Source organism: Malania oleifera, chromosome 3 (assembly GCF_029873635.1).
Source record: "Malania oleifera isolate guangnan ecotype guangnan chromosome 3, ASM2987363v1, whole genome shotgun sequence".
Lineage (NCBI taxonomy): Eukaryota > Viridiplantae > Streptophyta > Magnoliopsida > Santalales > Ximeniaceae > Malania > Malania oleifera.
Window position 1 is genome coordinate 9,254,770 of NC_080419.1, and position 17,006 is coordinate 9,271,775.

Below are 17,006 nucleotides of genomic sequence, written 5' to 3' on the forward strand. Positions count from 1 at the left end.
TTAATTTTATACCAATTTAAACATTTCTCCCATTGACATGAATAAATGGGCATTATGCAATTCAATGATAAAAAACTCATGTTGACAAGTACCATTGTATAGGTTTGAGGTGGATATTTTGTCCCTTCCCGCAGTATTGCGTGATGATAGAAGATGCCTTGGTCTTACAGATAGATGAGGCATCAATTTAAGTCCTTTTGGCATAATTTATACCTTTGTATATGACACTACTTATTTATTCTTGTAAATACCATTGTAAATAATAACTTTGTTGAAAATTGCAACATTATTTCTCAAATTTAATTCCTCTAAACAAAAGAATTATAAAAAAGGGTTATAAGATTAAGTAAATATATTACTATTTATAACATGAAAAATTTGTGAATAGGTAAAGTGCATGTGCGCATAATTAAGTGTTAAAGTACACAACAACAGTAACATCAATAACAAGTCTTAAGTTTCACTAAGTGGGATCAGTTACATTAATCCTTTTTCGCCAATTCACACGATCACGAGTGTTTCTTCTATTAGATTAAAGGTTATTAAATTCTTCCTTACTACCTCATTCTAAGATATTTTAGGTCTATATCTACCTCTTTTTATGTCATAAATAATAACTAACTCACTTCTCCTCACAGGTGTTCTAGGTCTGCACTTCAAATCCTCAAACCATCGGCCCTTCTTATATCTTGATTTCAATCAGTGTTATGTCTAAATTATTACGTATATATTCATTTCTTACTTTATTTTTTTAAAAAAAATTATTTGCTTATAGTAGAATTTGTTCAAATCAAATATTTGTTTTTCATTATTGTTACATGACATCTTTCAACCCAAAATTTTCTCTATTGGGGCCAAACGTATGTATGTATATGTACCCAAAAGAAAAGAAAAATATAAAATTACATGTCCTTTAATGAACATTTTGAAAGTGTTTTTGTATTCACTAGTTTAAAAAATAATCTCTTCACAAAATTTAGATTGATGTTAGTATAATCCTATTGTTTTATAATTTTAGTGGGGGCATAATCATAATTTTAATTAAAACATTTTATAAAATAATATAAATGCATGGTTTTCTAAAATTCTAGAGGGGGGCACTAGTGGCTTAGCATATGTCTGCCACTGTTTTTGGAATGTTTGAATCTATGGTATTCATAACACCTCATTCCCATATTTGCTTGAAATATGAAATTCAAAATAAAAGATAATTCACATGGAAATAACATTTCCAAATTCCATCATCATTGTAAGTTTTATAAGAATCGCATTCTTATAAAAAAATTATTTTTATTAAATTACTCAAACTGTTTTGACTAATTGAACATTTATGCCTTCATAAAATAGTGATGGGTGATTATAGGTGTGTGTGTGTGTGTGTGTGAGAGAGAGAGAGAGAGAGAGAGAGAGAGAGAGATCATAGGCAGTACAGGATAAGACTAAGTCAATAGCATTCCACCACTGTAGCTAGAGATTAGAGCTGTGAGCAAACATGGCGGCTAAGATGGGCAGGTGCAAAAAAACAAAAACAAAAAAAAGTTGTACTAATGACAACTGACAAGGCAAAAGGGTAAGAGGGGTAGATGGATGCATTATTTTGTTTGATTTCTCGTTTTTCATTTTTACCCCTTTCCTTAAGTTTAAAAATAATTTAGGGTTTTGGCATTAAGGTCATTCTATAATGCATATTTGTATGTACATAAAGTATGTATGCCTATGTGGATTGAGATGGTTTGAATTACAGGTGAGGGGATAATGAAGACAAGGAGGATTTGTGACAAGAAAATAGAAGTACCGATTGATTTTGATTGTTAAAATCTATACATTTATCAAGAGAAGAAATAGACAAGTCGGAGTAAAAAAAAAAAAAATAGAGAGAGAGAGAGAGAGAGAGAGAGAGAGAGAGAGAGAGAGAGAGAGAGAGAAGGGAGAATAAGCATGACAAAACATAAACTAGGGATAGAACAATAGAAACAAAAAAGAAAGAGGAGGAGGAGGAGGAGGAGGAAGAAGAAGAAGAAGAAGAAGAACAACAACAACAAAAACCAAGTCTTAAGTCCCACTAGGTGGGGTCGACTATATGAATCTTTTTCTGTCAATTTATACAATCATGGACCATTTCTTTTGACAAATTCAGGGATATTAAATTTGTGCTCATTATCTTCTTCCAAGTTATTTTAGGTCTACTCCTACCTCTTCTACTAAACCCCCCCCCAATAGTAACTAACTCACTCTTCCTCAATGGCACACTATGTGGCCTACATTGCAAGTATTCATATCATTTGAGTCGTCCCTCCTTTATCTTATCTTCTATAAGAGTTACACCTAACTTACTGCGAGTAAGTTCATTCCTTAATTTATCTTTTAATGTTATATCACTCATCCATCTAAGCATTATCATCTCGGCAACTTTTACCTTTTGGATATTCTGTTTCTTCATCACCCAACGTTCTGATCCATATAGCATAACAGGTCTTATAGCTGTCCTATAAAACTTCCCTTTTAATTTTAAGTGTATTTTACGATTATAGAGTATACTTGAAGCACTTTTCCATTTTACCCAACCTGCTTTAACTCTATGCATTACATCATTTTCAATTTCTCATTCAGCTTGCATAATAAATCCAAGGTATCAAAATCTACAAGTGTTATTTATTTCTTCATCATCAAGTTTAACTTTGTATCCAATATTCCTCCTACCACTACTAAAATTACATTTCATATATTCTATCTTATTTCTACTTATCCTAAAGCCTCTAGATTCCAAAACTTCTCTCTATAATTCTAACTTAGCCTCTACTCTGTCCTTATTTTCATCAATTAATACAATATCATCTACAAACAACATACACCATGGAACCTCCTTTTGAATACTCTTAGTTACTTGGTCCATCACTAAAAGAAAATGATAATGACTCAAAGCAGATCCTTGATGTACACCTATAGTGATTGAAAATTCTCTAGTTTCTCCATCTATAGTTTTTACACTAGTCATTACTCCATCGTACAAATCCTTAATGACATCAGTATACCTACTACATACACCCCTTTTTTTTTTTTGTAAAATCCACCATAGAAGTTCCCTAGGTATCCTATCATATGCTTGCTCTAGGTTAATAAATATCATATGCAAATCCGTCTTCTTTTTCCTAAACTTTTCCATTAATCTTCTTAAAAGATATAGCTTCTATGGTAGATCTCTCGGGCATAAAACCAAATTGATTTTCTAAAACCTTCGTTTCTAACCTTAATCTTTGTTCAACTACCCTTTCTCATAGTTTCATCATATGACTCATAAGTTTAATTCCACGATAATTATTACAATTTTGAATATCTCCTTTATTTTTGTATATAGGTATTAAAGTGATTTTCCTCCATTCATTTGTAATTTTCTTAGTTTTTATAATTGTATTAAATAAATTAGTTAATTATATAATTCCGTTATCACCTAAGCATTTTCAAACTTCAATTGAGATGTTATCTAGTTCTATAGTTTTTCCATTTTTCATCTTTTTTAGTGCAAACTTAATTTCGTTAATTCTAATTTTGCAAATAAATCTCATATTTTTAGTATTTTTCTCATTTGACAATTCTAAATTTAAGCCTTCTATTTTGTTTTCATTAAACAACTTACTAAAGTAACTTCGTCATCTTTCTTTAATGTCTTCATCCTTAACCAAGACAATATCATTATCACTTTTTATACATTTTACATTTCCTAAGTCATTACTCTTTCTTTCTCTAACTTTAGCAAGTTTAAATATATCTATTTCCTCTTCTTTCGTATCTAATCTATCATACAAATTATTAAATGATCTGTATTTAGTTTCACTAACGGTTTTTTTTGCATCTTTTCTCGCCTCCTTATACTTTTCAAAGTTATCCATGTTTCTACATTTTTGCTACATTTTATGCCAAATTCTTTTTGTCTTTACGACTTTTTATACATCTTTATCCCACCACCAACTTTCTTTACTATTCGAGAATCTTCCCATTAATTCACCTAAAATCTCTTTTGCTATCTTTTTAATAGAGTTAGCTAATCTACTCCAAAGAGTATTTGTATCTATCCCATCATTTATACTCCAATCCCCATCTTTTATCATTTTATCTTTAAATTTTATTATATTTTCTTCTTTTAGGTTTCATCACCTAGTTTTCTTACATTAGTTTATTTTATCCATTTTCTTCTATTTTTTAATACATATATCTAACACTAAGACTTTATGTTGTGTGGTTAAATTTTCACCTGTAATAATTTTACAATCCTTACATGATAAACGATATACTGTCCTAGTTAAAAAAAAATCTACTTGACTTCTATTTTGTCTACTTTTAAAGGTTATTAAGTGTTATTCTCTCTTCTTAAAACAAGTATTCATTATACTAAAATCATATGACATAGAGAAGTCTAAGATCATCTCACCACACTCATTTTTGTTTTCATATTCAAATCCTCTATGTATCCTCTTATAATTTGTATTATTACTTCCAACGTGTCCATTCAGATATCCTCCTATAAATATTATCTCAGTCCTTAGTATGCCTTGTATAATACTATCCATATCTTCCCAAAATTATCTCTTAAGATTTTCTACTAAGCCAACTTGAGGAGCATAAGCACTAATGATATTTATTATCTCTTGTCCTAATACCATCTTGATTTTTATAATTCTATCCCCTACCCTATTTACATTAACGACACTATCTTTTAAGTTTTTGTCCATAATAATTCCTACTCCACTCTTATGTTTTTCTTTTCCAGTGTACTAAAGTTTAAATCTTGATTTATCAATTTCTTTAACTTTCTCCCCCATCAACTTGGTTTCTTGAAGGCAAATTATATTAATTCTTTTTTTGATCATTGTGTCCACAATTTTCATGTTTTTACCCGTAAGTGTCCTTATATTCCAAGTTGTTAATTTAATCCTAGTTTTCTGAACAAACGTCTTTACCTGCCCACGTACAGAATGATGTAGGAACCCTCGCATATTTGACACCGTACCCGGGTGCCGACACGGCACGTCGCTTTGGGGCGACAACCTAGCCCACCCTCGCCCACTTTTCACTACAACCGAGTGGTACAAGTGCAACGTGTCGCTCGTAGAGGACGCCCCAGAAAATATTTGGAAATGATTCATATCATAGTGATCTGACAAATTTTATGCTGGCTATCAACTACCTAACGCAACCCTCCTCCTTTACCCGAGCTTGGGACCGGTTGTGTGTGAAAAAATTAGGACATTAAGTGCATCACAAGCGGAGTTGAAAAGGAGACTTACACGTGACTTAATTAATTAATTATTCCAAAAGTTCTAAAACCTTACATAAAAAACCTATATTTACAAGAAACTAAGAAAATGTAAGAGATAACCCCAAAACAATTAAAAGAATTAATAAAATAAACAAATACCCTCGAACTAATATAAACACTTTACTTCTTACAACTACGCATTTTATAAAATTGTTTAAAAGGTGGTAAAAGAAATTCTTTGCTATACCCCTAATTTGAAAAGAACTTGACTCTGAATAGTTAAACTTAGGTACTTGCCCAAGAGATCGATATTTAGTGCGCAAAGATTCCCTCAGAAATCTAAGTAACATCTGAAGCAAGGCAACCTTTCAATTGATCTAAGTATCAATGAAAACTCCTTGTGAAGAAGTCACACATTATCTAATATGACCTCGATCTCATCTCTAGATTGTGGAATGAAGACCACTTGAGGACCTTCACTAACACTAAAAGCATGATTTTGAAAACCGCTATATTTGTCTATTGACTCTGTTCAGCCAAATCTCATAACTAGTCTAATTACGTTAACGCCACAAGATCATAAATGAAGAGACCGATTTGGCTTCTACCTTTAAAACGTGAATAATGTTAGGAAAATGCTTGATGTAGGACAAGAAGCAAGACCTTGCGAAGATCCTTACTGGAGAATAATTAAGAAGAGTAAGGTTAAGGTATTGTTGGTTAAGTTAGTAGTTTATTTGTCTTTAGTTTAATTAGTAAAATATTATATGTATTTGGGGGCTTAGTTGTAGTATTTGTGTATTTTAGGGGTATATTTGTAATGTAATGTAGTTTTAGGGATTTATATGTAATTTCATGTGAAGAGGTTTTCTTATAAATATTGTGTGAAAGCTATGTTGTAGCCTGTAGGTAGTTGTAGATGAATTTGAATTATTGAATTGAACTTTAGTTTTCCCCCTCTTATCTCCTCTCTTCTCCTTCCTTCATCTCTTCTAATTTCTCTAGCTACAGAACCTTGATGCTACCTTTGCATTAATGCTACTCATCTAGTTTGAACTGTGGCGACTTGATTTTCTACCATTTTTTTATAACAATAATCTGTCACACATCTATCAAATATCTCTATCAAATATCTCTATCAAGTATCTGTCAATTATCTCTGATACCATATCAACATGACCCGACCCGAAATAGGGTACCGAGTGATCAATCCATCTCATAAAAGTATACCAAACAGTGGAAGTCAATATATACACCATCCCAAATACAAATACCAGAGTTCTATTCATCCTTACATACACAAATCCATATACATACCCAAAAATCCACAAAATACTTTAGGGGTCATACAAAACACATCCCCAACTCAAAAATGCTTACCCTAACTACTAGGGTACTATGGTCTCCTCTCCCTCAGAGCTCTCTCTGCTTGTCTGTCATGATTTCCTGAAATGTTTAAATTCTGGATGAAACACCTTTCAATAAGATGGAATAAATTATTCACAGTGTGTGACAACATAAGTTTGGTTATATCATAACACATTCATTTAAGTAATTATATCAACTGGGAAAAACATACGGATTTGTACTCTTAATCATATATATATATATATATATATATATATATATAAACATAGTTTCATAAACTTTTTTTTCTCTGAATCATATATCAACATGTTTTCATAAGCTTTCATTTCTCATCATCATATTTCAACATGCTTTCATAAGTTTTCATTTCTCAGAATCATATTCTAGCCCATGAGTATCCATTAGCATATAACACGACGTGTCTGTAACTCATAGCTGATCATTTTTCATTTCATTTTTCACATTCATATTCTAGCCCATGAGTATCCACCAGCATATAGCGCAACGCATCTATAACTCATGGTTGTTCATCAAATTATAACATACAATTATCACGTCTGTAATGAGAAACTATCTTGAGGATACTCATGCCACATCGTCATGTATTCACCTCACATGATCGAGTTGTACGACCCGTAGGCAGGACTTAACCGTGGTTGGCCTACCAGGTTAGATAAAAAATAAATGCGTCTGTAGTACGATTGGCCTACCCAAACCTGGTCCAGACCCCAAGGGGTAACACAACCCTGCATAGGCCCAATCAACTATCTCGCCACACTTTATACAAGACGTGTGGTTGCACTAACACATATACTAGCAGAGGTACCGTGCTCTCAATATAACTCTGGTCCATCAGGGTTCTCATTTCCACATTTCTGTTTTCATATTTCATCATGTTTGAATATCTCATCATATTTGTATAATTCTCATTATATTTGTAGATCACTTATATCATCATTTCTCAATAGAAACATAATTGTATATCATATTTCATCATCTCTCATTGAAAACATATCTATATAACACATTTTCATCATTTCCTAATAAAAGCATATATGTGTATCTCATTTCATCATTGCTGAATAAAAACATATATCATCATTTCTATAAAAACATATCTATATCTTTTATATCTTCATATCTGTATCGAACATATCAATATATCTCATATTTTCATTCCTATATAAAACATCTGTATAACTCATATCATTACTTCTCGATGCAAATCATATTTATTAGTATATAACACATTCCTAGTATAAAACGGTTATTTCATATTTCTCATGCCACACAAATTTTTAACTGATTATCATAATATAATAATCAAAGTGAAAATATCCATATCATAGTTTTTCAAATTATATACCATGTTCTCAATTTCACATACTTTAATCAATAGTTAATTTTCCAAAAATACCTATTATAATTTATTCCCTTTACTGCTTATTGAGAGGATTCTTGTGAAGATCCTAAACCCATGCTCGCGACGTTTCGAAGCTCAAAACCCTAAAATCATATTTTCCTAGTTCAATCAACTCAACTCCAGAATTATAATTATATTCACCTTTCCTAGGCCCACACACTCTAATAACTAGTTAAACTGTAAATCAACTAATAATTCATCTCCTTTAACTCAGCCTTGGAGTGGTGCCTGGAATGCCTAAATCGAAAATCTACTTCGATTAACTTGCTAAGGATCACTCCTAGGACTCCATGGTAGCGTCTGATCGTTGAATTGGACAGAAATCGGAGCAAAATCGAAGAGAGAAGGGAGAGGGTGTCCGTGGGTTGAGAGAGAGAGAGAGAGAGAGAGAGAGAGATTATGTTTTGTTCAAACCAAACAAGCTGTAGTTCCCCTTTAATTCAGCACTGCTAGACAAAACCGTCGAGGGTTTGGGTTTTTAACCCTTTTGCTTTTCACCATTTTACCATTATTGAGCCGCAGTTACACAAAACCGTCGACGATTTTCTGGCTTCTCACCAAACTGTCGATGGTTTGGTCTACACCAAACAAAATTTCCTTCTTTTCTTTATTTTCTCATTAATTCAATTTTGTAGGTCTCTACATTCTCCCATCCTTACAAAAATTTCTTCCTCGAAATTTGTTATCTATCACATTTACCAACCTTAAGGACAGCACCGAAATTTTATTAATTGCCCTCACTTATGGCGAAGGAAAACCGTGGTTACAAAGGAGGGTTCTCGGAGATTACAACCATTTGCATAAAGTAAAATAAAAAAAGACTCTCCCAAAACCATTTATAACCAAAACCAAAAACACTAATTATCCTACACTATACAAGTCAATAATCATACATTATCAGTTACTTTTACTCTTACTAGCTCAACTCTGGGCTCTGTTGAACAGGTGCGGATATTTCTGGCCCATTTGTTCCTCTAATTTCCATTAAACTTCTTCAATTGCGTGATTACGCCAAAGTATTTTTACTAATGGGATTTTTCTCTTGCGCAATTCTTATTCTTTCCAATCCAAAATTTGCATTGACACTTCTTCATATGTCAGAGTATCCTTAAGCTCCAATGCCTCGTAACTGATTACATTTGAGGGATCGGGGACATACTTCCTCAACATTGATACATGGAATACATCATGGATTATGGACAGATACGATGGTAATGCTAACCTGTAGGCAACTGGACTCACTTTTTCCAATATCTCAAATGGTCCAATAAACCTAGGGCTCAATTTACCCTTTTTCCCAAATCTCATAATCCCTTTCATCGGTGCGATTTTCAAAAATACATGATCCCCCACATCAAACTCTAACTCTCGTCGGCGAGTATCTGCATCACTTTTCTACCGACTCTGAGCTACTTTGATTCTATCTTTGATGAGTTTGACTTTATCATAAGTCTGTTGTACTAACTCTGGCCCCAAAATTTGTCTTTCCCCAATTTCATCCCAGTATAATGGAGATCGGCACCTCCTGCCATATAACGCTTCATATGGTGTCATTCCAATGCTGGTCTGGTAGCTGTTATTATATGCAAATTCAACTAATGGCAAAAATTGTATCCAACTACCTCCAAAGTCTAGCACACAAGCTCGCAGCATATCCTCAAGTATCTAATGGTTTTCTCTGTCTTTCCATCGGTTTGAGGATGAAATGTTGTGTTGAACATCAGTTGAGAACCCATGGCTCCTTGTAAACTCCATCAGAAATGAGATATGAACTATGGGTCTCGATCTGATACTATGGACACTGACACGCCATGCAATCTAACTATCTTTTTTATGTATAACTTTGTTAGTTTAGTCATGGAGTAGTTAACTCTAATTGGAAGAAAATGGGCAGTCTTCGTCAATCGGTTAACGACTACCCAGATGGTGTCATGTCCATGCAATGTCGACGGTAACCCTGTGACAAAGTCCATCGAAATGTGTTCCCACTTCCATTCGAGAATGTGAAGTGGCTGCAACGTTCCCGCCGGTATCTGATGTTTAGCTTTCACCTACTGGCATGTCAAACATTACTCCACATATTCAGCGATTTCTTTCTTCATATTACTCCACCAAAAGGACTCCCGAAGATCCTTGTACATCTTAGTGCTTCCAAGATGCAATGTATAAAGGGATCGATGCACTTCCTCCAAGATAATTCTCTTAATCTTAGCGTCAACCGGTACGCAAGGTCTGGTACAAAACCTCAAAGCTCCATCCTCAGAGACATTAAACTCTGCTCCCCGACCATTTTGCACTTTATCCATAATCTTTAATAATTCCGCATCTTTCATCTAGGTAGCTTTAATTCTTTCCTGTAAAGTGGGCTGAAGTACCAAATTAGCAATGAGTGTCTGGTGATTTCCCTCTACCAGCTCCACACCAAGCCTTTCCATATCCATCCTGATCGAATGTTGAATCGTCATTACTGATACTGATAAACCCACTGATTTCCGACTCAAAGCATCAGCTACCACATTAGTTTTTTCTGGGTGGTAACTGATGGTGCAGTCATAATCTTTAATTAGTTCTAGCCACCTCCTTAGCCTTATATTTAATTCCTTCTGTGTGAAAAATACTTCAGGCTCTTATGATCTGTGAAGATCTCACACCTACCCCCATACAAATAATGTCTTCAAATTTTCAACGCATAAACCACCACTACTAACTCCAGATCATGGGTAGGGTAATTATTTTCATATTCTTTGAGTTGTTGTGAAGCATATGCTACAACTCTCCCCTACTGCATCAGAACCAGTGCAATGATGAGTCGCTGCTTTAATTCCTAGAAGCTCTGTTCACACTCATCTGTCTATTCAAACCTTGCATTCTTCCTAGTCAATCTAGTCAAAGGTCTTGACAGTTTAGAGAATCCCTCTACAAATCGGCGATAATATCTTGACAATCCCAAGAAACTTCTGACTTCTTGCACATTTTTGGTCTTTCCTAGTCCACTACTGCCTCAATCTTGCTCAGATCCACATAGATGCCACCCCTAGATATCACATGTCTGAGGAAAGTGATTTGTTTCAACCATAACTCACACTTCTTAAATTTTGCATACAACCTTCTTTCTCTCAGCACCTATTAAACTATCCTCAAATGTTTCTCGTGCTCCCTGGGACTCTTTGAGTACACCAGTATATCATCAATAAAAATCACAACAAACTGATCCAGGTATTGATGGGAGACCTTGTTCATCAGGTCCATAAATACGGCAGGAGCATTTGTCAGTACAAACGGCATAACTAGGAACTCATAATGGTCATACCGAGTTCTAAATGCTATTTTTGGAACATCCTCTGCCTTGACCTTCACTTGATGGTACCTGAACCGTAGATCAATCTTGGAGAAAGTTTGTGTCCCCTGAAACTGATCAAATAAGTCATCAATGTGGAGAAACAGGTATTTATTATTGATGGTCACTTTATTGATTTCTCTGTAATCGATGCACATTCTCATCTACCCATCTTTCTTTTTCACAAACAATATCGGTGTTCCCCAGGGTGACACGTTGGGTCTGATAAACCCTTTGTCTAACAATTCCTGTAACTGTTCCTTCAACTCTTTTAATTATGTCGGTGCCATTCTATACGATGCTTTATAATTCGACATTGTTCCCGGAGACAAGTCAATAGTAAACTCTACCTTATTATCAAGAGGCAGTCTTGGTAAATCCTCCAAAAACACATCAGGAGAATTCTTCATTATTGGGATATCTTTCAACTTTAATTCCCCTTCTAGCACTTCTTTCACATAAGCCAGGTACCCCTGACATCTCTCCAATAACAACCTCTTCACTTGAATGGCTAATAATATCTGTGATGGAGTGCGCACACATGTCCCCACAAATTTGTACTCCTACTCTCGTGAAGGTCTGAATACTATCTCTTTCTGATAGCAGTCAATGTTTGCATAGTGGGCAACTAGCCATTCTATTCCCATAATTATCTCAAAACCATGCATATCTAAGACTACCAAATTAACTAGCAAAGACCTCCCCTGAATACGAATTGGATAGTCTCTGAATGCCTTCCTATACAACACTATAGTCTTGGTCGGTGTAGCCACTAATAAACTAATATCTAGTGGCTGAATTTCTAATTTACATATCTTGATGAATTCCTAGGCTATAAAGGAGTGAATCGCCTCTGAATCAAATAAAACACTAGCCTTATATGAAAAAATTGAAATAATATATGTCACTACATCGTTTGCCGCCTCAGTATCTCCCAATGTCAAAGCATAAACCCGCACTTGGGCGGTATTCCTCAACTGACCGCCTTGGGGTGCTTGGTTATCTCCTTGGTACAGTTTAGGAGCAGGCACATTGCCTAGTGGTGCACGACAGTCTCGTGCTATGTGTCCGGGTCGATTGTATCGATAACAAATCACCTCTCTGACCCGACATTCTCCTAGATGACTTGTGGCACCTAGGATAGGGAGGGTACAATGGTTTGCCTTGTACAACTTGGTCTCCCACCCCCTGTCTCTGACCTCCTATGCCACCATGCCTCCTCCAAGGCCCCCAACTGGTACCTGCCTGAAAGTTGAGAGGCGTGGGCCTCTTCCTCTGGCTCTATGCCCCAGCACCTCTCTGTAGGTTGGTTTTTATTATTGTAGCTTTATCTACTAGTTTTGAAAAAGTCTGGGCCTGAAATGCTACCACTTGCTCATAAATATTTTGTTTCAGGCCCTCCTCAAATTTCCTCACCTTCTTCTCCTCATCCGGCACCATGTATGGGGCAAATCAGGACAATTCGATAAATCTAGTGGCATATTACTGTACTGTCATGTGCCTCTGGGTCAAATTCAAGAATTCTGCTGTTTCTCTAGCAATCTCGCTAATCTCCACCAGCGTTTAGCCTCTCATGTCAACTTAAATGTAGTGAATGATACTTTCAGTTCCTCAATACACGGGAGAATTGCCAACGTCTCCTCAATCTCCTTGACCTAATTCTCAGCCACGAATGGGTCAGCCCCTCCAAAAAATGACGGGGGTTTCAAACATGTAAACTGTTCAATCGTGCAGCTCCATTCCCCTGAATTCCTGGCCATTTCTGCCATCACTTGCTGGGTGATACTACGTAGTAATGCATCAGAATCTCCGCTACCCATAATGGAAGGTCCTGCCTCATCACCACCACCAGCATTTATATCGCCATCCCTAGGATCCATCCTGAAAATGGAACAAAACGATCTTAGAACTCTATCATCATAACATAACTAATACACTAATCTAAATAAAAACCAATTCTCCTATAACCATTCATCTTAACATCCTTGTATTTCCCAATTTAAGATTTAGTCTTACCACTCAGAAACAAGAACCAACGATAGTTTACCATGATTTTCCTGAAATCGTCACCCTAGGAAAATCACATAAGCCTCCACGGAATTTCCTACCTCCAGGCTGCAAGATAGAATCCTAAATTTCAATGTTATCCTCTGAAAATAGTTGACTCATATCCCAGTCTATCCATCTCCTACTCTCATCAAGATCCATTCCTATACTCTGGTATTGTATTCCACTGAAGTCTGCAAAACCTAGTAACCTAAGCTCTGATACCAAACTGTGACGACCCGATTTTCTACAAATTTTTTTAATAACAATAATTTATCACACATCTATCAAATATCTCTATCAAGTATTTGTCAATTATCTCTGATACCATATCAACATGACCTGACTTGAAATAGGGTACCAAGTGATCAGTCCATCTCATAAAAGTATATCAAACAGTAGAAGTCAATATATACACCATCCCAAATACAAATACCAGAGTTTTATTCATTCTTACATACACAAATCCATATACATCCCCAAAAATCCACAAAATACTCTACGGGTCATACAGAACACATCCCCATCTAAAAACGCTTACCCTGACTACTAGGGTACTATAGTCTCCTCTCCCTTGGAGCTCTTTCTACTTGTCTGTCTTGGTTTCCTAAAATGTTTAAATTCTGAGTGAGACACCTCTCAATAAGACGAAATAAATTATTCACTATGTGTGACAACATGAGTTTGGTTATATCATAACACATTCATTTAAATAATTATATCAACTGGGAAAAATATATGGATTTGTACTCATAATCATATATATATAGTTTCATAAACTTTCTTTTCTCTGAATCATATATCAAATTGTTTTCATAAGCTTTCATTTTTCGTCATCATATTTCAACATGCTTTCATAAGCTTTCATTTCTCAAAATCATATTCTATCCCATGAGTATCCACCAGCATATAGCACGACGCTTCTGTAACTCATGGCTGATCATTTTTTCATTTCATTTCTCACATTCATATTCTAGCCCATGAGTATCCACCAGCATATAGCATAACACGTCTATAACTCATGGTTGTTCATCAAATTATAACATACAATTATTGCATCTGTAATGAGAAACCATCCTGAGGATATTCATATCACATCGTCATGTATTCACCCCACATGACGGAGTTGTGCGACCCGTAGGCAGGACCTAACTGTGGTTGGCCTACCAGATTATATAAAAAATAAACGCGTTTGTAGTACGATTGGCCTACCCAATCCTGGTCCGAACCCCAAGGGGTAACACAACCCTTCACAAGCCTAATCGACTGTCTCTCTACACTCTATAAAGACGTGTGGTTGCACTAACACATATACTAGTAACGATATCGTGCTCTCAATATAACTCTAGTCGATCAGGGTTCTCATTTTCACATTTCTGTTTTCATATTTCATCATGTTTGAATATATCATCATATCTGTATAATTCTCATCATATCTGTATATCACTTATATCATCATTTCTCAATAGAAACATAATTGTATATCATATTTCATCGTTTCTCATTGAAAACATATTTATATAACACATTTTCATCATTTCCTAGTAAAAACATATCTGTGTATCTCATATCGTCATTACTGAATAAAAACATATATCATCATTTATATAAAAACATATATATATTTTTCATATTTTCATATCCGTATCGAACATATCAATATATCTCATATTTTCATTTCTATCTAAAACATCTGTATAACTAATATCATTACTTGTCAATGCAAATCATATGTATCAGTATATAGCACATTCCCAGTATAAAACGGTTATTTCATATTCATCATGCCACACAAATTTTTAGCTGATAATCATAATATAATAATGAGAGGGAAAATATCCATATCATAGTTTTTCAAACTATATACCATGTTCTCAATTTCACATACTTTAATTAATAGTTAATTTCCCAAAAATATTTGTTATAATTTATTCCCCTTACCTGCTTACTGAGAGAATTCCTGCAAAGATCCTAAACCCACGCCCGCGGCGTTTCAGAGTTCAAAACCCTAAAATCATATTTCCCCAGTTCAATCAACTTAACTCCAAAATTATAATCATATTCACATTTCCTAGGCCCACACACTCCAATAACTAGTTAAACTATAAATCAATTAATAATTCATCTCTTTTACCTCAACCTTAGAGTGGTGCCTAGAATGCCTAAATAAAAAATCTACTCCAATTAACCTACTAAGGGTTGCTTTTAGGACCCCGTGGTAACATCTGATCGTCGAATCGGGCTAAAATCATAGTGAAATCGAAGAGAGAAGGGAGAGGGTGTACGTGGGTTGAGAGAGAGAGAGAGAGAGAGATTATGTTTTGTTTAAACCAAACAAGCTGCAGTTCCCCTTTAATTTAGCACTGTTAGACAAAACTGTTGACGGTTTTCTGGCCTCCCACCAAATTGTCAACAGTTTGGTCTACACCAAACCAAGTTTCTTTCTTTTATTTATTTTCTCATTAATTCAATTTTCCGGGTCTCGAACCCTTGACCTCAAAGTTGAAAGTGCCCATGAGTTACATCTAGACCACTTGCAACATTTGTCATATTCAAGGGTTAAATAGTAAATATAAGAATAAATACATACAATACACACTAGTTTTTACATACAAGTACTTTTTTTTAGAAAAATATTTTTTGATAAGTGGTTCCAAATTATCACTAAGACAACTTTTATACTAGCTTATACATAATTACAAAAAAATATTATTATTGAGTTTTAATCAATATTTCAGGAAATAATAAAATTACTGCAAATTTTGATGATGATCAGTAATTGTTTTTTTGCATTAATTGACTAATGTAAATGATTTCAACCAACATCCTTTTTATTTTTATAATGTGCACATATATATGCACGATATATTATTTTATCGTTATTGGTTCGACATTGCTTTGATCGATGAATGAGTCTTGTCAATCTAACTAACTAAATGACTTTACTGTTTGATAATTGGTCCAAATCTTAAAACCATGACAAAAAGTTAAAGAAAGAGGTTCAAACGTTCCTCTATAAGGAGTCAAATACCCTATTGATCTCATATTCATGCCATGCCTAGAAGAGGATTGATGTAGAGAGAAGTAAGAGTATTGATGCAACAAATGCCCTAAAGGTTGAGAAGAAAAGGGCTTTGAGAAGAAGTTTTCCTTTGGCTTTGAAAGAGTAGGAATTGAAGGTTTAGGACTACTCGCAACGAAAACATGCTTAATATTCACATGGATAGCTAAATCGAGTAGATAAGCATTGACCTATGTTTCTAAATTATTGAGAGTGGACCAATAGCTCGGGCTTAAATGAATTACTAGGATAATGTTATGGATAAAATGTGAATATGATTGTGTCATCTTTGTACACCCCCTTGGAATGTGATGATGCCCGATCAAGCAAAATAGTCGCCTTAAAAAATAGGTCACTTAGGCAATCATCTCACCTAGTCACCTTAGTGATTAAGTGCAAAATCGCTTAAAAGCGGCATAAGACAAACATTTGCAGGTGAGACACATATCTCTTAAAGGATGAAATTGTTTATTACCTAGATGAAATAAAGACACTCAAGTGACAACATTCACATAGT